At 29.2% G+C, this 26471-nt stretch overlaps 2 pseudogenes; both read right to left on the bottom strand.

Annotated features, from left to right (window-relative positions):
* Nucleotides 1–250: 250 nt before the first annotated feature.
* Nucleotides 251–8372, bottom strand: LOC137838590 (uncharacterized; annotated as a pseudogene).
* Nucleotides 8373–8393: 21 nt separating this feature from the next.
* LOC137838589 (uncharacterized) lies at nucleotides 8394–25202 on the bottom strand (annotated as a pseudogene).
* Nucleotides 25203–26471: the final 1269 nt, after the last annotated feature.

Genomic DNA, 26471 nt, shown 5'->3' with positions numbered 1-26471 from the left:
CATTTAAAAGAAAGGATTCTTAAAGTTACCAGATAATTTCTTTTGATATTAAAAGAAGACAACGTAATGTAAAAATGTTCAAAGGGACTCTTGGTCAGCGGTTCCCTTCCTTGAACTTCCTTCAAATAATGATTAACACCAATTTCACAGATCTCTCCCATAAAAATAGTTATTTTGAAACAACTTTGACCCCGTAATGGAAGAGTATAGAATGGTCGCCTTTAAAGCCATAAATGGAACTCAAAGTCGATCATCCATCCAAAATTTGGGGAGACAGTATATCTTGGTTATAATATACTTTAAGGACGTTCCCTGCACTATCTGCGAGGGTCCACTCCTTAGAGAGTTTTGATTGAAACTCAACAGCGAATGCACGATCAACATAACCATTCTATCCATTATGAAAAATAAAAGTCAATAAAATGCATTGTTTTAAAATGTAGGTATTGAAGAAAAGAAATGAACTTCTGACTTTCCCGCGGATGTACATTGATGAAAAAAGACCTCGTGTATCAAGTTTCATAATTTCTTCAGCACTAAAATCCATCGAAGTGAATAATAGATAGTGGACAATGAAGGAAGTAGGGAATAGTAAGATAGGAACGTAGAAAGAACAAAAGAGTAGGATTCTGAGTGAACAAAAACCAAGTGTCTTACGTATTTATAGCCAAATATCAGTTGTGACCCTTTGATATCCATTGTCTCAAACAACATGACGTTTCAGTTGAAACACAATATTCAATAATAAGGAGAGGAATATATAATTAATAATTAATAATGAATAATAATACTAAATAATAATAAAAAATTGATTATTAGAAATGAAAAAATAAAAAAATACTCAATCATGAATAGAAGATAAAAAGCTTACCTGTATATATTATATATATTATATATTATTATATTATATATTATATTGAAATAATAAATTGCTGCCATATCTAAGAGAAATACCTAGGAAGATTAAAAGACGACATTGAAAAGAGTGCATAAGGGATAGAGAACGGCCACAATTCTGACAGCTATTTAATGCACCTTATTAATTAAAAGTAAGTTAGTTTAAACAGATTTAGGTGAGTACAATGAGAAATATATTATATGGTTTAAAAAACCTAAAATGATATGACTTCTCCCAAAAAAACTATTAAAAACACATATATGAAAAAGGGTGTTAAAAAAATATACATATCTGTAATAATACATCCTCAGAAAGAAAAAAAATATTGCAATAAGCTTAAAAAAAATAGAAGAATAGATCAGATATAAAATTTGATAAGTAATATCTGGAATAATTATAAATTTATAAAATAATTCACAAACTTGTAAGTTTTGTGCCCAACATTCTTCCAAAAAAATAAGTCATTATATTAATTACACAAAAACTCTTTAACATTCTTAAGTAGAAGGCAAAAATTAACTATAACGTAATTACGTACCAGAAGGATAACGTCGAATGATGAAATCAACAATATTAAATAAACAAACTCAAAATGTATTTATACATCATAAAATATTCTAAATAGAAATTAAAAACAGTCAACAAAATTACAAATACAAAGTAAAAATGTCCAATAGTGATAGAAATACATCAAAAATCATCATCATTCATAAAACTCCCTTTTCGATCTTGATATTTTTCCTTAATACCCTTAATGGAACATCATCATCGGCTGTGTGTGATGGTGAAACAAAATCTCTTTTAAGTCCTAGAGGAACGACTTCAACACTTAACTTCATTGGCAAATTTTTTAAACAAATCCTGCAACATGAAGTATAAATATTAGTAAGATTTATATTTTTAAACTAATTATTTAAATATAAAATACCTGAGGAACTTCTACAGAGGAATCGTCTTGTTCGACATCTTTAATATTGCATAGTCTTTTCTTCTGAGTTTGAAGTTCCTTGACAACATAAAAATTAAAGTAAAAGATATAAATAATTAATTTAGAAATAAAATGCAACACAAAATATAATATAATAAAATAAAAATACATACCACACTTTCATAACCACCATTAGAAAATATTTGGATAATACTGTCATTAGTACAAATTTTTTTGACACGGAATGATTGGTCAAACTTGTTAGATTGATCTTTAATACAACCAACTTTAAACAACACAACTTTGTCTATCAAAAGACCAAATTCTTTGGGTAGTACACCAGAATCAAAGTTCTAGAAATTAAAAAAAGAGAGTAAAATATTACTATATTAATTTATACAATAACATTTTCATATATGCATCAATAGATATAAGCACTATTGGAAAATTACCTTGTCATTACTTTCAAATAATTCCGCACAAGATTTCAGTGTAGTTGTATCTCTGTCAAAAAGAACAAAAGTGGTGGAGTCTGTTTCATCCATTACTCCCACCTTCAGCTTATACCGGAAATATAAAATATAAAGAAAAGGTTAAGAAATATAATATAATAGATTTTACTAATATAGAAAGTAATGAAAAGAAAATTATGGCATTTACAAAGAATACCTTGGTTGCACTTTCATAACATGCTTATTACATTTTTCACAAAAAAACATCTTCGAATCCGGGTAAACGACTTTATTGCATAAGTAAGCCGTGTACCACAATTCATCATTAGCTACAATATGTTTTATAGTAGCTAAAACAACAAAAATGCTTTTCTGAAAACAAAAACAGGTTCTGCAGTTAAGCATACATAATTGATTTAATTAAATTTTGCTAAAAAAATATAATTATACCTCCTTACAATCTTTTAGGCCTTGAATAGTGTTTCTTGGAATGAAGTGGATAAATTCATCATCAACATTCTGTTTTCCAGAATCACACAACTGACTGAGTCCTTGAGTAGGAGAATCTGTATTTTCCATCATCCTACAAATGTTAAATTTGTAGTTAGAATGTGTCATAATTTTCAAGTAATGAGTGACAAAAGTACATATTGAAGTAACCTTTTCTTAAGTTCGTTTGCCTCTTTAGACTGTAAGTTATATTTTAATTTCGACAAGCAGTTTTGTAGACAAACCTTGTCCACAATCAAAATAAAATACATTAGGTTATAAGTACATAAATTTAAGTAGAATAATAAAAAAATAAGTTACAGTTGCATGAGTAAACATACCCTGGAAAATCTTGACTTTAGCAAACTGCACACTGATGACCACATTTTGCAACTCTCCAGATGACAAAAATGCATTGAGCTCATCAACGTAATTTCCAAATAATGTACACTCCATGCGCAAGTTGTTGTAAATAAAATTTGAATTGTTTAAAACAAATTTTCGAATGGTTGAACTACAAAATTTTAGCTTACCCATCAGCTTCAATGGAAATCACATTTAACTTAGTTGATGAGCCTGTTCTATTAATCTCCCTCTAAGTGCCTACACCAGTCAGTAAACCAATAACATCTGGAAGAAGAAAATTATGTAAGCACATATGGAAACAAATATGTTGAACCAAAACCATTATAAGTAAACTTACCAACTAAATAATCAGTATCAAAATCAGGGGCTCTTATCACAGACATTGGGGTGTACTGTGGTATTGCACATGATACCAGTTCATTACCTACACAGGTTACCTTAGTTCCAAACTGGAAATTAATCTTGCACTTGTGACGGGTTGTTCTATAAGATCCTGAATTAGTTGTCACACTAAAGAAATTGAAGGAATAAACCTTATCCTCGAAAATATGATTTTGAAATTTATAAATTAGTGTTTTTCCTAACAGAAACATGAATTCTATCACCCTGGAAAAGAAGAATCAAGATTAAACATGATTAGAATAATTGATATTAATATTTAGTACAAAACAATAAGAAAGGAAATGATAAAACAGTTCACCTCTTTATCTTGAATCACCATTTCCATTGAGAATGGATACTTGCTTTTCTTGAAGTCCGACACAAACCACAATCGAATCACTCTTGCTATCAGAATCCAATTTTCATTCTCTGGATTGATATCTTTGATTGAATTTGTATTTTGTCTTAACAAAGACATTGTAAGATATTCCTTTTAAGAAAAAGGAAAATGCAGACTACAAATGCTGATGCTAAATGAGATTCCAAATAACATACCACGCATCTATTTATATAGAAGGATTGGTGCTTAATTATTTTGAAAAAGTAAAAAATAAGTAAAATCTAGATTTCAAAATGAGTACGAATAGTAAGAAAAAGAATGAATGATGATTGATTTATACAATGTTTCACGAAAAGGAAAACTTTTTTTTAAAGAATCAAACCATAAAATGGTCTAATACATACGGTAACGTTAACATTGTGATAAAATTCTTAACTTTTAGGTCCTGGAAACAAAATTGCTTTTCCACTCAAAAGAACATCATTCTACTTTCAGCATTAACATTAATGAAAATGTTGTTTGACTTTCACTAGTACAAAATTTGAAAACAACGACCATTTATTTAGTGCGGCTTTGCGTTTAAACGCATTTGTAAAAAACGCGGTGGCATTTTTGTAATTAAATTGATTTACAAATGCGGTTCTAGGGTAAGACCGCATTTGTAAATCAATTAAAATGAATTACAACTGCGGTCATAGTAAAGTCAATTTTTTATGATGTAAGTATCTTTACCTATTATTCAATTTACTTTATGTTAAATTATTATTGATTATGCTTTAACTAAAAACTTGTAGGTTTTTGCATAGAGTCTGTATCACTGAGGGGAAGGAAAATATGTATGGATTCGTAGATCCTGCATATACTAATCCCGTTGGACCAAACTCAACTGAGACTCAAGCATACATCACTAACATCCTGGAAAAAGAGGGAAAACAAATTTATTTATGCCCTTACATTAATGAGTAAGTTTAATTATATGTCATCAATTATTATTATTTCATGTTTTAAATATTTACTAACTCTTTTCAATGATCATATAGGCATCATTGGCAGTTACTTGTCTTATCAATGGTTGATAAGACTGCTGTGTGGTTTTGTTCCCTACACAAGAAGATGCCCACAAAATTTAAGGATATCATTGATACGTAAGTATAGTATAAACTTAACTTTGTATATGTTACTAATTAACCATCTACTAACGAGGTTTTTTGTATTAACCAGTTCATGGCGTGGATATAACATCCTAAAAGGTCGATCCAGTTCAAATAATTTGAACTACATAAGAGTAAAGGTTTGTAATTTTTTTCTTTCTCTATTATCATTGTTTATCAATATACTAACATATTACTTTTTATTGAATTATATAGTGTAATAAACAACCAGGAAGCTATGAGTGTGGCTATTACATTATGCAATGGATGATTACCATTATAAGACTAGGTGTTAAAACTGGTTGGAAGGAGGTATATGTTAAATCATTTTTATAATTCTTGAACATATATATATATCTAGAAACTAATTTATGTCAACTTTGCAATGCAGTTATTCACAGAAGAAACACCAATGAGTGAGGAAGGCATTTCATATGTTAGAGATTCTTGGTCCACATACTTCATTAATTTTTATAACTCTAGCATAAGTAAACAATATTAGTGGTTTTATTATATGTAATTTGATCACTTGTAAATGTACATTTTGATGATTTCAATTGGTTACTACATTTTTGTATTTGTCTGGCTGGGTTTGATCATTATGCAGGTTATTTAAATATATGGTTTCTGCACAAAACAGGATGTACCAAAAAAAAAAAGCACTATTTACAAATGCGGTCATTTACCAAGACCGCATTTGTAAATAGTGAATTCGCATTTACAAATGCGGTCTTAGTAAATGATCGCATTTGTAAATGGGAATTCAGTATTTACAAATGCGGTCTTGGTAAATGACCGCATTTGTAAATAGTGATTTATGAATGCGGTGTTTACCAAGACCGCATTCATAAATCCTAAACCCCAAACCCCTAATTTAGAATAATATACAAATGCGGTTGTTTTAGGTAACCGCATTTGTAAATGTGATTTATGAATGCGGTCATAAGACCGCATTTGTAAATTCCAGATTTACAAATGCGTGTTGATCAAATGTGGTTCTATGACCGCATTTGTAAATTTAAAATAGCCGCATTTGTTTTACTTATCTGCACTAGTGTTTAGAAAGAGAAAAATGTTGCGAAGAGACTTTTACAGACATCTATCTATAAAAAATGATGTTATACAAACTGACGTACATGCAATATGTAAAACAAATGAAAACCAAAGTTCAAAAATTGGTCCATTTTCTGTTCCAAAAATAGAAACTTCACATGCGTTTCTTTGCAGATTTGCAAAAGACCTTTTCTGGTTTACAAAAAAAAGGAACCCTTGCTTTGAAAACCTATTTATAAAACACAGATTGAAAGCTTACAAAATTGATACTACGAAGATTGAGAATGTAAGTTTCATGAAGAAGGTAAAATGTCGTAAATCTATACATAATCGTACAAAAGAACGAAAAAATCGTACCTAGGGTTTCATATACCGTGCAATCAGTTTCACAAACATGGAAAAAAAGGGAACCCTATGTAAAGGTTTAACCCAATTTGGGAAAAAAATCACTATGCTAAGCAAAACATTCACAGTAAAAATTCCAACAAAAGGTAATGTGGGGTTTAGGAAATGACGAAGTTCTTACCAATTTACCTTGGGGTTCATATACCGTGGATTCAGTTTCATAAACATGGAAAAAAAAGGAAAACCTATCAAAGTAGAGGTTGCTGGGGTAGAGCAAATGTGATGGGGTAGAGCAAATGTGATGAACAAATAACACAAAATGGAAGAGAGGCGATGAGTTTAGGTAATTGCATCTTTTAAGAAAATCCTTGTATCAGGTGCAATAAAAATAAATTATTTAAATTTCATTAATATTTTTTAAATATTATTAAAGAATTTATTATAAAATAATTTAAAAATGAAAAAAATAGGCCCTTTGTGAAGAATGAAAAAAACCCTACACCCTCTCCCCCATCCACTCTCCCACTCTCAAAACCATGGAAAGAAACAACAAAAACAATCCCTCCCTCCTCAAACTTGATTGTTGATGGACAAACTTGATTGTTGATGGACTTTTAGAAAAAATTGATTTGACACTAACTTTACAGACTTAATCCTTCATTTGTTTAAATAGCATTACAATGACATTATTTTTTTTATTTGAATTCATTTTCAAGTTTAATATTCTCGTTAATTTAAAAAATGGAATATTGATATTTTCAACTTTGTTAAATAATTATTTAATACTATTAAACAATTTTCAATTTGTCTTATTTTACAATCTTTTCTATTTGAATCCATTTTCAAGTTTAATATTCTTTATGTTGATATTATTAATATTATTATACTTAATTTTTCATTATTTTAAATATTAAAAAAATGGAATATTGCGATTTTCAAAATTGATAAATAATTATTTCATGCTTTTCAACATTTTTCAATTTGTATTTTTTTAAATAAAGTACAAAAAAATCATTTGTATTTGAATTAATTTTCAATAATAATATTTTCAAATTCTATTATTTTTAAGTAAAGAAATGATAAACATGTAATTTACAATATTTTAGAATAAAAAATATAAATCCTAGCTTTGAATTATTTGATTTGTTAAACATGTAATTTACAATATTGGACTCTTACACGTTCTGATGAAAAAATTTGAACAATCTAAAATGTTATCTATGCATATTGTAGGGAACGAATACAACGAAAAATAAAGTAAATTAACAAAAATTAAGTAATACTTAACAAATAACAAACAAAATTAAATATTTGTCTTCGTTTAAAAACAACAACTGGAAAGATTTAGCCTAAAAGCATAACAAAAAACTTAAAAGACTTGTTAACATAAAAAATTGTCCTAAAAACTTGTCATCAATAGCAAAACCCTGATATGAGAAGATGGGTTCCTGTTATCGCATTCAAAGATAATTTTCTGGCCTGGACGAAAAGAATGACGACGACAAAAATTCTTCCAGCCGCTACCAATTTTGATGGTTCTATAAGGAAACCTTCCTTTTAAAACCTTGCATTCAACATCCTTCAATAGTCCATGCAGCGTAACCGTTTTGAATCTACCTTGGCGAAGATATTCAGAAAATGCAGGAGGTATACCCTTCAATAAAATCAAAATAGTAAGTAAACAAAAAGAATACAATATAGCAGTCATTTGAAAAAAAATCAATGATAAACTCACCAGAGAACTTGCATTTACGTCTACCGGAGTCAAATTAATGGAAAAATGGTGAAAGGGACCAATGGTCAACGATTTCCTCCCTTCAACTTCTTCCAAATAATGATTGAAATAAATTTTAGGGACATCTTCCATATAAACGGTTATATGGAAAGCGTTTTGGCCTACATAACGAAATAAGATAGTGTGATCCCCTTCAAACCCATAAAAATCATCCAAAGCCCACCACCCTGTCATGATTTCTGGCGACAACAAATCTTAGTTATATTCTACTATATGTACATTCCCTGCGCTATCTGCAAGGGTCCACTCTTCACCAAGTTCTTTTTCAAACTCAATAGCAAATGCACGATCAATATACCTAAGCTAGAAATTTTGAAAAAAAGAAAAAAAAATTAAGCAACTGTAGAAAATGTATAAAAGTAAAAAGTTAAGAAAATACCCATAAAAAATACATACTTCACCGCGGATGTTCATTGAACAAAACAGACCTTGTGTGTCAAGTTTAACAATTTCTTTAGCAGTGGGCGCAATGGCAGTGAATAATAGAACAACAGAAGTAAGGAAGTGGGAAAGAAAGTAGGACTCTGAATAATAAATGAATGGATTTAAATCAGGGTTTAAAGAATAGAAAAAGGCTACAATATATAATATAATATAATATAATGATTACTTGCTGTAGTAAATCTGGAAAGAAGATATTATGATCTTGAAAGTAGTGTATAAAGCACAATACTGTCACAATATATGGGAAAACCAAAACGGGCACAATATATATTAAAAATTACTCATAATCCCAATACTTTAATATGCTGAAGGCAGTGTATAAAGAGAAGAGAAGCATCCAGAATATAATTAATAATAATAATACTATATGATAATGATTACTTGACAAAGAATAAAGAATACAAAACGGTGTCAGTATAAAATAATATATAAAAAATTTAAATTTAATATGTTGAAGGCAATGTATATCTGAGAAATGTGAAACAGAAGAAGAACTGCAGAAGTTGTAAATGTCTAAGAAAAACTCCTATCTAAGAAACCTTCATATCAACAAAACTCAAAAAATAATAAGAAACAGATAACAAAGACTGTGGAAGTAGTTAAATGCATCAAGAAAGCAAAAAGAAATTCACATCCCATAAGCATATAACATTCTTACCATAATCAATATCAACATCAATATGAAAGAGAACAAAATCAGAATGAACATCAATATGAATTAAATTAACAATGCAATTAGAATAGCAGGAAACAAACCTAGAAATTTTGAACCGAGAAGCCTAGAAACAAATAAACAAAAAATGCCTTGGCATAAATATTAGAGTTTACCAAAAAATGTTTATGAACATCAATATGAAAGAGGACAAAATCAAAATGAAAATAGCATCGAAAGGAGGTAAAAACTCAGTACCTTTTAAGATTAAACCCTCGAAAACCCTAGAATGCAAAAAAGAACAAATATCTTCAATCGGTGACTGAATGTAACCGTAAAAAGGAGATATCTTTTAATGAACCATGGAATCAGGAGAGGACGCAACAAAAAATTATCAAATGCATCCAACGAGAAGGTAAAAACTCAGTACCTTTTACACTAAACCCTTGAAAACCCTAGAATCGAAAAAAGGACAAAAATCTTCAATCGGTGACTGAATATAACCGTAAAAAAGAGATATCCTTTGATGAACCATGGAATCAGAAGATGACACAACAAAAAATTATCAAAAATAACCAAAAGAGGAGGTAAAAAACATTACATTTTACATGCTTTGTTAATCTTGAGGTTTTCAACCATAAAACCATATACTGAAAAAACAACACCATTAACGATTAAACGATTGAAAACCCTAGAATGCAAAAAAGGAAAAAAATCTTCAATCGATGAATGAATATACGGTGGATTTGCAACAAAATAAAAATTAACCGTAAAAAGGAAATATTTTTTAATCACAAAACCCTAAAAATAGAACATAGACGTGATAATGAGACGAACAAAAATATATAAAGCATTACCTGGTCCATGGAGAATGAAGAGAAGAAAATGAAACAGAAATGAAAAGGCGTTGGATACAACACAATATATAGTGAAAGAAAATCACCATTACCATTTCAAATTTCAAAAGAAGGCGTCATTTCTAAAGATGGGTAATGATATTTTTAGGCAAAACTACTTTCCAATAGAGCAGCTCTACAGTTGTCGAAATGGTGAAAAGAGTAAAGGAAAAAAAGGAGAGAAGGGGGCAAAAGATGAAGAGGAGTTTAGGGTTTCAGAGAAAAATAGGATGAAAGAGAAAAAGAGTGTTAAAGAAAGAGAACAAAAAGAAAGCGAAATGAGGAAGAATGAGAAAACCAAACGGGAAAGTGAGTTTTAAAACGTGGCACGTGTCACGTTTTGGTTTGCCCAGGTGTGTTGTGTTGATTGGTTGAAGTTTTACTACTTTTAGTATTAAATTTTTTGGTTTTTTTCTTCAAAATTTTATGGAGAAGACACGTGTTTAAACTTACCCTGAGAGTTTTCTCCATTTGTATTATCTATAGATTCTTTCATTTCATTCTGAATTTGTCATTTCCATAAATATTATGGATTACCAATTTCAAAATTATAAAAATAAATGAAACTCACCTTTTTTTTATGAACCACGCTTTCAAAAACATTCAGTTATCATCAAATTGTCAATGGAAACCACACAAGTCCATTAAAAACGCACCAAAAATCATAAATAAAGGAAAGAAATCTCATTGATACTACTGTTGCTCTCAAGAGTATCTATGAAAATGAAGAGAAGAAAGAAGGAGGATGGTATGTGCTGACTTTGGAATTTTTAAAACCTTCCAAGTTAATTTTGTAAATGATGTAGAGGTGCAGAAAGAAAAATATAGAGGTGAAGAAAGAAACACCCTTAAAATATATGTTCTGAAACTGGTCCAAACAGACGAGATTGGAAATGCAAACGATCCGTTTTAAGTTGGTCATAGAAAATTTGAGAATTTGTCTGGCAGCTTTACAGAGTCTTATTTTTTTAATCTATATATACAATATTTGCTTTTAAACTTTATTTATGAAATTGTATTATTCAGTTTTTTTTTATGAATTTGTGTTTTCATTAAAGACTTTATTATAAATATTAAGAGAAAGTCACTTTAATCCGTTTACAACTTCTGGAACTACAAATGAAAGGCGATTGTTTTGGAACTTCAGGAACTACAACTACAACTTCTATTTCCACTTGTAAAAATATTCATTTTAAATAAATAATTTTTTTTCTTATAAACAATTAAATCTTATAACAAAAATTACTAAAACATTCTTTTTTTTTAATGTTTTTAATGATAACATTAATAATTTATGTCAAATATAAAAAAAATATTAACTAACCATTATCAAATTTTATTTCTATTCTGTAAAAATATTATTTACAAATAAAAAACTATTTCTTATAAACAATTTAATTTTTAAAAACTAATAACTATCTACATTTATTATTACAAATTCAAATTTTTTCTCTAAACTTTTTCTGCCTTTTTAAATTACTATAACATTTTTTATAACATTTAATTCTAACATCAATAATTTATGTAAAATAAAAAATAACCTACAGAATACAAATATTCATTTTAAATAAATAAATCTATTCTCTTATAAACAATTAAATGTTAAAAAAAAACTATGTACATTTATTATTAAAAATATAAAAAATATTTATTTAAACTTTTTCAGTTTTCTTTAATTACTACAATATTTTTTTAATTGTTTTAATTATAACATTAATAATTTATGTTAAATATAAAAAAAACCTAAACTTTACAAATTTCTATTTCCATTTTGTAAATCATTAATTTTATACAAATAAATATTTTTCTTAAATGTTAAAAAAATAATAACTATCTACAAAAATTAAAAAAATAAATCAAATAAAGGAATTAGAAACAACATTAATTTACTAACTCATTAACATAATTAACTAAACTAAACCCTAAACAAATTATATTACAAAAGAATAATCATCCAAACATAAATATAAAACAAAAATTAAAAACAAAAAGTTAACATAAAAAAATTAATAAACCTGAAGAACAACACAATAGGGATGAAGAACACACCAGGAGAGTGCCTGAAAATTAAGCAACTTAAGCAACCCAGAGAATTTCACAAAGCTCACAAAAAATTAGAACATAATCGATTATCCCATCAGTTACAAACAAAGGATAATCGATTATCCAAAAAAATCAAGAATAATCGATTATTGAACAAGGCAAAAAACAAGCTTAATCGATTATCAAAAGCCATAATCGATTATCACCATCTATGAACGCTTAAGATAATCGATTATGTCTTGAATTTTTAACACATAATCGATTACTGGCTTTGCATAATCGATTATCAACTCCATAATCGATTATCTGGCTAGTGCTTTTTCAGCCATAATCGATTAAGCACCATTGAAGCAAAGTCATATGCTCACCTGAGATCAACCAAGCATCTGGGATGAACCAAGCACAATGTTAGTGAACCCCTACCACACACTCTGATGCCTTACTAATCTCTCCAACCCCAGTAGAACTCAATACATATGAGGACAAGCTTCGGTTTCTTTGATCAGTGAAACAGCCATGCATGGTTTTATATACTGAACAACCAACTTAATGCACACCTACTCCTCACCCACTGCATTCACAACCTTCACAGCCTTCAATGGTCAAACGATTCTTGAGCCAAGTCAAGAATTTCACGCTTTGATGTGGCATGCATACAGGGGGCAGTGGTTTGTCCTGAAAGGGAGAGGAGAAAAACAAGGGCACAAGGGTAACTTCCTAGCTGTGATGTGGCACTCGCTCTGATGATCCCTACTTTCTCTTCATCTTGGAGAAGAGCCTAAACCCACTCCACTTTCTCCGCACTTCCTCCCTCACCCGCATTGAACGTTGGAAGCAAACGGGGTGGTACTGAGACTTCCATCGTCGACAACAGTACCACCCCCAAAACCAAACAGGGCCTAAATGTATTTTGAGTAATGTGAAAGGCATCAAGTCTCATACTATCTACTTTATCGCTTTCAAACAATTTGTATATTAAGACTTCCAATATACCTTATAAAATAGTAACATGAGTTGTTGCCCTTTAGTGCATCAAATTGCCAACTTCATTTCAATTTTTTTTCTTCACATTTTAGTTTATCTGCTTCTTCTTGTATAGGTCATTTTTACCATTTGAATTTTTTTATTATCTTTTGTTAATAAATTTTCTTATCCTATTTTTGGTTTTATCATTTCATTTTTTTTAATATAAATCCTTATCCTATATTTGGTTATGTGGATGTTGGAGACCCTTGCCTTACACGTTGCAACGTTCATCGTTCTCTCATAAATAGATGTTTTTATTTTTCTCTAAAATCATACATTTATTCATTCTCTTATATTCTCTATCTTGGATTCTACACTTTTTTTGTATTTTCTACTTATATAATCCTTAGCATATTCTACTAGAAAAGTTCTTATCATGTCTTGAATTGCATAATATATTGCAGATAAGTCTTCAAGAACAATGTTCGTTTTCTTTCACGTATTAGGAAATCACTTTGTTTGTGTTCTCAACAAAATTTTACGACATTAAATATTGAAAAATACCATTTCAATTACATAAATCTTAAAAAAAAATCTTTCTCTTCCATTTTAAATAGAGTTATAAAAAAAACGATTAAGTGACTTTAATAACAAGTTATATAAGCAAATTCTAATAATTCAAACTTGTCAAACAATTATATGAAAATACATTTAGATTATCTAAGTATGAAAGCAAAAGAACTAATCCTCCACCATTGTCACTTCTTTTGCTCATTTCTCATTTTCAAACCATTACTCTCAATATATATGAAGTTGTATGTTGAAAGGAAAAGTAGAGTAATATCTAAAAGTATAAAATATGTGTCCAATTTATAGGACTCTAACTATCCTAAAGTTTAGAACATTTTTGAAACCATTATGAAATTACAACACCAAATAATTTGCAAGTTAGTTATAACATATTCAACTAACACTCAATAATAGATCACATGTACTATAAGATAATCATATATATTAAGACTAAGGGTGTGTTTAGATTGTGGAGATGATTTGTGAGAATTTGAGAGAGTAAATGTGTGAAGATTTAAGAGAAAAATATGAAAAAAATTGAGTATGTTTTGATTAGGGTATGCTAGGGTGAATGTATGATGTATGAGAAAAATTTATTGGAGTTTGCGAGAGATGTGATGGTTGGTAGGAGATTTATAATTTTTTTAAAGGTGTAAAATGTAAGTTTACAATTTTATCCTTATAATTAAAAAAATAAATAATGAATTTTGGTCCGATAGCGGGTGACACAATAGGCCCAACACAAATACTCACTAGGAAAGGCTCGAAAATGACTCTGATACTATATTATAGAGTGGACTTTAAGCCTAACTCAACCCCATAAAACCGGCTCATAAAGTTGAGGTTTGCACCCACTTAAATACAATGAAATGTCCTTATCTCTAGTCGATGTGGGATCTCCAACAATAGTTGATTTTCAACTCAATATGTAATGTATGGAAATCAATTTTGAACTTAAATAAAATGCACAATCGATTATGAACTATGTAATACTTGGAAATCAATTTTTAACTAAAACACTCAATGTAACGAAGGGTAATTTGAGTAAAACTTACACGGTTTATATGACTTTGCTCTCCTTTCAATGTTCATAAGAGAGGAACCGAAAACTTGTCTTCCTCCATATTCTGTCCTCACACTTGCCTACACAACCACGAATCCAAAAATCACAAATTACATCCTACTTTCGATATAAATAGGAGACGGTCAAATCCAAAATACAACATAAGAGTTTGGTAACTAAAAGCAAACAATCAAGCTAGTGGTTATTTTAATTCCAGATCTAAATAAATGTATTATAATGTAATTAGTTTGAGATGTTTGAGTAATTATAAGTTATTTAGATTATATATATATATATATATATATATAACTTATTAAATTATTTTTCAATATATAATAATAGTAAAATTTGTCTTAAATACTAGTACTCGTGCATCGCACGGGAAAGAAATACAGATATAATTATTAGGTACAATGATTGATGAAGTATTATTATTATTATATTAATAATATTTTATATTATATTTTTGACTTTTTTTATGATATTTTTTGAAGTTTTTTTTATTAAAGTTTCTTACTTTTATCATTTATGTCGATTCTTTTCATCTCTTTATCGGTTTGTTTTTTCTATTGTTTTTCATATATTAATAAAAATATATAAATACCTTTTTTAAATTAGTAATTTATTGTATAGCTCATGTTAAGTTTCCATTTAATTATCAATATTATATCATTTTATTCATTAATTTTTCAATATTATAATTTATATTTTGTTCATAAAATCATGTGAAATGAAAATCAAATAAATTTGTCATTATTTTTTTTTGTAAAAAAAAGAAAGAAGGTAAACATTGTAAAAGTGGCATTCTGCAGTGTACATGGTCGCCGTTTGTGGAAGTAAAAATGGATATATTTTTTTTTAGATTTTTATTTAAGTAGGAAATAAAAATATTTAGCATTTGTATTTATTTATGATTTTAAAAACTTAGAAATTTTATTAATTTTAGATTTTTATTCAAGAATGACATTAAATATTTTAGGATATGGATATATTTAGAATTCTGAATCAAATTTTGGTTTAAAAATCATAAGAATTTTTATTTATTTAGGATTTTGAAAATCTTAGAAAGAAAGACAAAGTTTTTAAGAATTCAATTGTCATTAATAAAAATATATAAATACCTTTTTTAAATTAGTAATTTATTGTATAGCTCATGTTAAGTTTCCATTTAATTATCAATATTATATCATTTTATTCATTAATTTTTTAATATTATAATTTATATTTTGTTCATAAAATCATGTGAAATGAAAATCAAAGCCAATAAATTTGTCATTATTATTTTTTGTTATTTAATTTATGGTTTAAAAAAAATACTATGAATTAGTTACAAAATTTTTTTACGAAGAATATAAAGAAGGTAAACATTGTAAAAGTGGCGTTCTGCAGTGTACATGGTCGCCGTTTGTGGAAGTGGCGTTCTGCAATGTACATGGTCGCCGTTTGTGGAAGTAAAAATGGATATATTTTTTTTAGATTTTTATTTAAGTAGGAAATAAAAATATTTAGGATATGTATTTATTTATGATTTTGAAAAACTTAGAAATTTTATTAATTTTAGATTTTTATTCAAGAATGACATTAAATATTTTAGGATATGGATATATTTAGAATTTTGAATCAAATTTTGGTTGAAAAATCATAAGAATTTTTATTTATTTAGGATTTTGAAAATCTTAGAAAGAAAGACAAAGTTTTTAAGAATTCAATTGCCATTAATAACAATATATAAATACCTTTTTTAAATTAGTAATTTATTGTATAGCTCACGTTAAGTTTCCATTTAATTATTAATATTATATCATTTTATTCATTAATTTTTCAATATTATAATTTATATTTTGTTCATAAAATCATGTGAAATGAAAATCAAAGCCAATAAATTTGTCATTATTTTTTTTTGTTATTTAATTTATGGTTTAAAAAAAATACTATGAATTAGTTACCAAAAATTTTTACAAAGAAAATAAAGAAGGTAAACATTGTAAAAGTGGCGTTCTGCAGTTACATGGTCGCCGTTTGTGGAAGTGGCGTTCTGCATTTTACATGGTCGCCGTTTGTGGAAGCGGCGTTCTGCAGTGTACATAGTCGCCGTTTCTGGAAGTAAAAATGGATATATTTTTTTTAGATTTTTATTTAAGTAGGAAATAAAAATATTTAGGATATGTATTTATTTATGATTTTGAAAAACTTAGAAATTTTATTAATTTTAGATTTTTATTCAAGAATGACATTAAATATTTTAGGATATGGATATATTTAGAATTTTGAATCAAATTTTGGTTGAAAAATCATAAGAATTTTTATTTATTTAGGATTTTAAAAATCTTAGAAAGAAAGACAAAGTTTTTAAGAATTCAATTGCCATTAATAACAATATATAAATACCTTTTTTAAATTAGTAATTTATTGTATAGCTCATGTTAAGTTTCCATTTAATTATTAATATTATATCATTTTATTCATTAATTTTTCAATATTATAATTTATATTTTGTTCATAAAATCATGTGAAATGAAAATCAAAGCCAATAAATTTGTCATTATTTTTTTTGTTATTTAATTTATGGTTTAAAAAATATACTATGAATTAGTTACCAAAAATTTTTACGAAGAAAATAAAGAAGGTAAACATTGTAAAAGTGGCGTTCTGCAGTGTACATGGTCGCCGTTTGTGGAAGCGGCGTTCTGCAGTGTACATAGTCGCCGTTTGTGGAAGCGGCGTTCTGCAGTGTACATAGTCGCCGTTTGTGGAAGTAAAAATGGATATATTTATTTTAGATTTTTATTTAAGTAGGAAATAAAAATATTTAGGATATGTATTTATTTATGATTTTGAAAAACTTAGAAATTTTATTAATTTTAGATTTTTATTCAAGAATGACATTAAATATTTTAGGATATGGATATATTTAGAATTCTGAATCAAATTTTGGTTTAAAAATCATAACAATTTTTATTTATTTAGGATTTTGAAAATCTTAGAAAGAAAGACAGTTTTTAAGAATTCAATTGTCATTAATAAAAATATATAAATACCTTTTTTAAATTAGTAATTTATTGTATAGCTCATGTTAAGTTTCCATTTAATTATCAATATTATATCATTTTATTCATGAATTTTTCAATATTATAATTTATATTTTGTTCATTAAATCATGTGAAATGAAAATCAAAGCCAATAAATTTGTCATTATTTTGTTTTGTTATTTAATTTATGGTTTAAAAAAAATACTATGAATTAGTTACCAAAATTTTTTACGAAGAAAATAAAGAAGGTAAACATTGTAAAAGTGGCGTTCTGCAGTGTACATAGTCGCCGTTTGTGGAAGTGGCGTTCTGCAATGTACATGGTCGCCGTTTGTAAGAGTGGCGTTCTGCAGTGTACATGGTCGCCGTTTGTGGAAGTGGCGTTCTGCAGTGTACATGGTCGTCGTTTGTGGAAGCGGCGTTCTGCCGTGTACATAGTCGCCGTTTGTGGAAGTAAAAATGGATATATTTCTTTTAGATTTTTATTTAAGTAGGAAATAAAAATATTTAGGATTTGTATTTATTTATGATTTTGAAAAACTTAGAAATTTTATTAGTTTTAGATTTTTATTCAAGAATGACATTAAATATTTTAGGATATGGATATATTTAGAATTTTGAATCAAATTTTGGTTTAAAAATCATAAGAATTTTTATTTATTTAGGATTTTGAAAATCTTAGAAAGAAAGACAAAGTTTTTAAAAATTCAATTGCCATTAATAAAAATATATAAATACTTTTTTTAAATTAGTAATTTATTGTATAGCTCATGTTAAGTTTCCATTTAATTATCAATATTATAATATTTTATTCATTAATTTTTCAATATTATAATTTATATTTTGTTCATAAAATCATGTGAAATGAAAATCAAAGCCTATAAATTTGTCATTATTTTTTTTTTGTTATTTAATTTATGGTTTAAAAAAAATACTATGAATTAGTTACCAAAAATTTTTACGAAGAAAATAAAGAAGGTAAACATTGTAAAAGTGGCGTTCTGCAGTGTACATAGTCGCCGTTTGTGGAAGTGACATTCTGCACTGTACATGGTCGCCGTTTGTAAGAGTGGCGTTCTGCAGCGTACATGGTCGCCATTTGTGGAAGTGGCGTTCTGCAGTGTAAATTGAATGTGACAATATGATTTAACTTCAAATTACAATTCAAGGTGTAACATATAACAACTTCAGTATAAAGAACATTTTTTGTCTTGTTTGTTACATTCCCATCTTCATCAAGAATAAGAATTCTCAATCCTTTCTTCGTTCTGACTCTAGAGACAGCTACATACAACTGTCCATGTGTGAAAACTGGACGTGGAAGATATATACCAACTTTTGCCAATGATTGACCTTGGCTCTTATTAATTGTCATTGCAAAACATAAAGCTACTGGAAATTGTCTTCTTTGGAATTTAAAGGGCATACCTGCATCTGAAGGGATCAAATTCATTCTTGAAATCAATATTTTCTCACCAATGTTTGTTCCTGTTAGAACTGTTGCACGAATTACATTTTTACTCAAAGCAATAACTTGCAACCTTGTTCCATTACAAAGACCATTGGCTTGATCAATATTTCTCAAAAGCATAATAGGCACGCCAATTTTCAACTTAAGTCGATGATTTGGTATCCCTGGACATTTTATCTCATTTAAGAATTCAGACGTGAACCATTCCCCTTGAATCTCCTGGTCTTCATCTGATTGGCAAGGTGTATCCGAGCTAAGATAAGTTATTTCTTGAGCACTTAATAGAGATAAAATAAAATCATTCACTTGCTCTACTGATTCAGTTGTGGGACAAAGTATTGCTCCATCCTCAAAGTACCCAGGAGACACCATGTTAGTCAAAAAATTAGGATAAACAAAATTAACCAATGACAACAAAGGGGTTTCAGTGGCCTCAATCAATAGATCATGTGGGATTTCCACTGAACACTCACCATTCTCATTAAAACCAATTTTACCATCTCCAATTTTCAGGATCCAATCAGCAAATTCTTTGATATTCTCTGCACTTTAATTAGATTTTGCATGGTTTAGTCTCATGTTCTGAGAAAGTTTTAAGACTTGACAACTTAGCCAAAGATGAGAAGAGTTGATTGTTGACTTCACAACATCATATCTTGATGCTTTTTTTACAACTGGCAATATTTGCCTGAAATCACCTCCTAAGACCACAACCTTCCCACCAAATGGTTTCTTACTATTTTCTTCATGCACCGTTCTCATAAGATCTCTCAAAGTTCTGTCAAAGGCTTCAAAGCACATTCGATTCATCATTGGTGCTTCATCCCATATAATCAATTTTGTTTCAATTAAAAGCCTGGCCCTATGACTTCCTTGAGCTATGTTGCAAGTTGAGTCTTCATTTATTAAAATAGGAATACAAAATCTAGAATGTGTTGTCTTCCCTCCAGGAAGCAATAAAAAAGCAATTCCGCTCGATGCTACATTCAACACAATCTTTCCTGTAGATCTAATTGCAGCAGATAATGTTCTCCAAATGAAAGTTTTTCCTGTTCCACCATAACCATATAGAAAGAAAAAACCACCCTTTTCAGAGACAACTGATGAAATGATGTTTTCATAAACATTTAGTTGCTCAGCAGTGAGACATTTCAACAATGATGTATGCTCTTTTACCATTTCATCTTTGTTGTAGTTAAGTTCATCCATAATAAAGCTATTTTGAAAGAAAGATGAATGAGAAGGATCAAGTTGTGGCAAACAAACAAACTCTTGTAATGGCCTGCCATTTGCCATCAATAACTCTTGTATTTCTAATAAGCAAAGATCATGTAGTTCTTTATCCTCAATCCGAAGACCTAACATTTTTCAAATATACAAAACACATTCATAATTTATAGTTGAAACTATGTAATTAAAATTTTCATTTTAAAGAATCAGTACCTGGCAACCGTAACTCCTTTCTTTTGTGGTATAAAATTCCGTCTGACAGTAATTTCCAAGAAGCATTCCAAACCACATCCGGTTTGGACATTGTATTCATGAACAATAATGAAACAAATAGATGCCTGAGTTCATGACCAGAAGCTAATTCACTTGCTTCTTTTATTGCATCAATGAATTCTTTGTCATCTTTCAATAGCCCTAGTGCATAGCAAGCTTCTTCATATGTATTTATTTGCCCATTTACTGTCCTGATGCTAGCATAGTCAAACAACCTTTTTGAATAGTTAACAATATCCTCATGTAATAAAATTCTCCAGATCCAGGTGGTACATAGGTGAGTCTACCAATATTCTGACCTTGCTTCCTTGGTTTCCATTGTCTTTGTGTAGCAATCCAGACAAACTTGGTTGGAAATTCAGCATATGTCAAATTCCTTCCATCAGCATATTTTTTGTTGGCATCAAACCAACCGAGAAACATTGTCTTCATAGATTCATTATTTTGAAATACCTGATCAAGATTATCATCATCTTTAAACAGAATGGATTGTTGATTCTGTAAATGATATGATAACTTTTGTACAGGTGGCCATCTATGATGTATGTCAAAGCCAAAAGTTCTCCAAACAGCTTCACACAGAGATAAATATCTACAATCATAATAATTCTTGATTTCATCAACATCTTGTGTACTACCATTGATAATTTTCATTGTAGCCATGTCAGGCCCTTTGTTGACATATTTGAAAAGATATTTGATAGAATTTGACTTGTTGCAATATTCTGTATTCACATGTGCTTGATACCTCATAAGAAGATGGGGACTATATGGAACAACATTGCTATTATCCATTTGGATACCATTTTTTTCCACAAAAATTCCATTATTCCGACGTTTATAGATTGGATATCCATCTTCATCAATAGTAGTTACACATGTAAACTTTTTGGGAAAGAATTTTGAACATTTACCTTGTTTCATGCAAGGTGAATTTAATTTAGCCACTCCACATGGTCCATGTATCATGTAGCTTTTGACAACTTTGAACAATTTCGGATACAAATTTGGGTGAGGTAATTCAGCAGATATGACTTTATCAATATCTGTTGAATTTTGCAGCTTGTTTGATCCATCCAACCATAATAGTATATGAGCATGTGGTAAACCTCTTTTTTGAAATTCAATGGTGTACATTCCTGAAACAAAAGAAAAATATATGCAGAATTAATTATGGGAATATGCAGAAAAGTATATGCAGAAAACATACTACTGTAAATAATAACCTGCACTTGTTTGACCAAAAAAGTTATTCTTCTTGAAATCGGTCATCATTTGATCAAGTTTGATTTTGAAGACTCTACAAACAATATCAGGTCTATCTGATGGACTTAATCCTTTTGGCTCAAGAGCATCACGAATTTCTGGCCAATTGACATTGCATGTTATTGTTATGAACAAATCAGGATAACTAAATCTTTTACAGATGGCCATAACATCTTGGCAATTATTGAACATGTAACGCATACCACCCGTAAAAGATGAAGGCAAAACCACACGTCTACCAACGCAGGAAGAATCAGTCTCTCCTCTGTTAATTGCTTCTTGTAAGCCATTCAAAATTTCAGACCGAATTAATTTTTGATTTGCCCTAATCAGAGACAAACGTTGTGCTTCAATCATGGTATAACAATCCACCAAAAATTGTTGAAACAACCTACGTGCATGTACTATGTTACCAAACTCACAATTTCTTTCTTGAATTCTGAATGCAATAAATTCCCTTAAGAAAACACGGATTCTTTTTCTAGTTTCACTGCCACGGTGTCGGTCCCTTATTGGAATATTTTCTTGATAACCATCTTCTCCATAGGGGAACATCAAAGGATATTGTAGTGGAATGAAAGCGGTATGTGTTTCATGAAGCCTTGTTAAATTACCACAATTCTTCTTAACAATTATATCTCTGCCTACGTCCATGTTAGCAAAATCTCCCACAATTAGAGCAGCTATTTCATCTGATGACGGCGTGTTGTACACTCTTGGATCTTTGAATCTATTTCTAAATAATCGAAGTGTAAAATCTGATGGTCTATCCTGAACAGAGACATCCCTTACTCTTCGAAAGGATTTAGCAAGAACATTCTACTCATCAATCATCTTTATGAAATCACCAACCAGTGATTTATCAAGTATGGATTTATCATTATTTGACCTGAAACCATATCCAACAGAATTAACCATAAACAATGCGACAAATAGAATGTTTAAGTATGAGTAAATACAGAAATACTTACTCAAAATGGCTCATTCTATTAATTAATTCATTCTCTGTATCATATATATACAATTGTGCAAACTTGGGATTTGAACCTGCCTCTGGTAACAAACTTCCAATACAGTGATAATTTTGGCCACTAAGTATGAACTGAGGAGGTGCACTACCATTATTCATAGAAGAATCAATCTTTCCACCAATTGAAGTAAAGGAGAACATACTGTTGTAAGTTCTAATGTTATCTAAGAAATGCTTGCTTTTAGGATCTTCACCATTTAATAATTTGTGTAGCACTTTTGGGGGTCTTTGTAGGAAAGGTAGTTGTACTTTTCCATTTTGGCAACATATAGAAAATTGAACTTCTTGTGGACGTTTTGATTTATCAGCTCGTTCCTCATACCACAAAATAGCTCCACAGTGAACACATTCAATCAAAGGTTGACCAACATGAAGAACATCTGAAAATTAAAAAGAACTCATATAATTTTGGTTTCTATACAGGAATCATGAGTTCTAATATGATGTATTATGAATAAATTAATAATGTATTAGAAATGCTTTACTTTCTCACATAATTGCTATTATGCTCACAGAAGTTATACAATATCAACAATTACATAATGTGCTAACCTTGTAATTAAGATTTTGAATATAGTTCACTTCTAAAATTGTTGTATACATCATCTGAGATAAATAAAATAATCATAGTTAGATATGGGAATAGTTCTATACACAATATGAGGAAGCACCTTAAAGATAATTTACCATTATTTTCATAACTTGGAGAAGATTCAGGATAATGCAAAGTTTTGCTAAATGAATTCATTATGTTCAAAGGATATCTAATAGCTTTCTTTTGAGAGACAGAGTAAGAATGGTGTCCACCTCCAGAACAATGAATAAATTCAATTTCTCCTGTATAGACAAATTATTGATATCAAAAATGGATACATATAAACAGTAATTAATAAATTACAATTGCAACCTATTTGTTCTTCATCAATTTTTTGATGTGTTCCATAATGAGTACTTAATATTCAAAGGTAACTGATATAATTTCTTATTTTGCACATGGTCAGATGACTTTTGGAGTTCAGAACATAAAGAAGATATTTGAGCCGACACTGGAGTATCTGTCATCAAAGTTTAAAATAAGATATGACATCTCACAAATCCAGTATTAATTGAATAACTTAATGAATTTCATGGTTTAAGACGTCCACTTACTATAGTTCAATTCCGATAATGGTTTCCTTTGTGCAATTGAGTGCAGTGTGTTTTGAATTCCAGAACGACTAACTGCAAATAAAGAATAGTATAAACAATCATTAATTTAGTTAATGATATACAATATTACTTTATAACTAAGGCTTAAAGACTTACCTATACTTAAAGGACATGAGGGTTGTCTATTCTCTAAGTCTGATCTTGCATTCTGTGACAACATAGGCTTTGTACCCCTTAAGATTTTGTTTTTGGTTGTACATTGTGGGGTAACAACCATGGAATGTTCCTTTGTTGCATTTTCGGATGAACTGTAAAGTACATCTGCATTAAATTTTGATATTGAATGCATTAGCAGTTGCTTCAGAAAACTTACATTCTAAACTCTAAATAATTACTTGCATATAAGGTCTAACCCGAATATAAGTTTCTTGCAGACTTAGCATTACTTGACAGACAAAAATCTTCTGTATTGTCTCTGCCAAAAAATGCATTTTGTGTGTAGTTTAATCCATATGCAGTAGTTGTTACCTTATTCCTTTGGCTTATGGTTTCTTCCTTAAAAACCAACTTCATTTTCTTTGTTGGATTGTGGTATGATTTGTCATGGACATCTGTAGTGCATTTTCATTGTAATGCATTAGTAGTAAATAATAAACAACAATCATAAACTCATATACCTGTTCTTAAAACAGAATCTGCTTCTCCAAATGAAATTGTGCTTGTCTGAGAACTTTGTTCACTGCAATTTTTATTTGAAGTGCCTGAAGAAATATAGTTATCAATGATAAACTTAAATTCAATATTACAAAAAAATAAAAACACATGAGTTTCTACCTATGACTTTGCTAGTTTTTCTGTTGAACTTGTTTTGAAGGATGATTTTCCTTCGATTTCTTGCATACTTGGACTCATATGGATCCATATGAATATAGAGTTATTAGTGAAGTTCAATTAATTCCTCAATTAAAGTCACAAAACAATTGGTTAAATACTTACTCACCATGGAAAGTTTAGAGCGGGAATATCCAAATTTTTCATTTTGGGTTGCACTTTGACATTCTGCAGTTTGGGTTAAGGTATTTGTACATAATATGCTTATTCTGCTAAAGTAAAAGCAAATTAGGCTAGACGACAAACTTTCACACAATAGAACCAAGTTCTATTAATAAAGGTGCCTGCACATTCCAAAATTGGATTAATAAAGGTTACTACACATTCTAAAATTGGATGTTATACTTACAAATATTACTGACAAAGATTCAGAAAGCACATTTTATGAAAACTTATTGACATTGGTAGGTTCCCAAGGTACATATTGAGCATCCCATAATATGTCTCAGATTGAATACTGTGCTTGAACAATTATTTTATGGACAATTAAATTTTATATGTTCTGATATAAGCACAACTAAACTACTGCTTTTGTGCAGGATGCTCCATTCAAAATTATTCAGATTTGAGATAATCTTTTTTTCATAATTAATGGAAGATTGAGCAGAATGAATCTTCTGGATATGGACATTGGTAACTACTCAAGCTACATATTGAAGATCCATAAAATTTTTTGATACTTCAACAGTGTATTTATGATACTGTCATGAAACGTCCAATATCTATATATAAACCAATATTCTGCTTGAAATTTTATTTTATAACCTATTAATAATTCTTACAATTACAATTTTTAATTCTTTCAATTACAATTTATAACTAGTAAAATCATTTGAAGAGAAGTGTTATATTTGGTTTATTTTATTTAGATACTGTATAAAGGTGAATGGACATAGTCGCCGTTTGTGGAAGTGACGTTCTGCAGTGTACATAGTCGCCATTTGTAAAAGTGGCGTTCTGCAGTGTACATAGTCGCCGTTTGTGAAAGTGGCGTTCTGCAGTGTACATAGTCGCCGTTTGTGGAAGTGGTGTTCTTCAGTGTACATAGTCGTCATTTGTAAAAGTGGCGTTCTGCAGTGTACATAATCGGTTGACGTCAGGTTGGTGTCATCGTCGTGTTAGATAACGGAAGATCAGGTGGTCTGGCATCGCCGCAAGAAGCACATCGCCGGAAAAATAAATAATTTATTTGAAAAATAAATAATTTATTTGAAAAATAAATAATTTATTTGAAAAATAAATAATTTATTTGAAAAATAAATAATTTATTTATAAATTTTGAAAAACATATAAATTTAGT

Source organism: Phaseolus vulgaris, chromosome 4, assembly GCF_000499845.2.
Source record: "Phaseolus vulgaris cultivar G19833 chromosome 4, P. vulgaris v2.0, whole genome shotgun sequence".
Taxonomy (NCBI): domain Eukaryota; kingdom Viridiplantae; phylum Streptophyta; class Magnoliopsida; order Fabales; family Fabaceae; genus Phaseolus; species Phaseolus vulgaris.
This window is presented reverse-complemented; position numbering and strand designations above follow the sequence as displayed.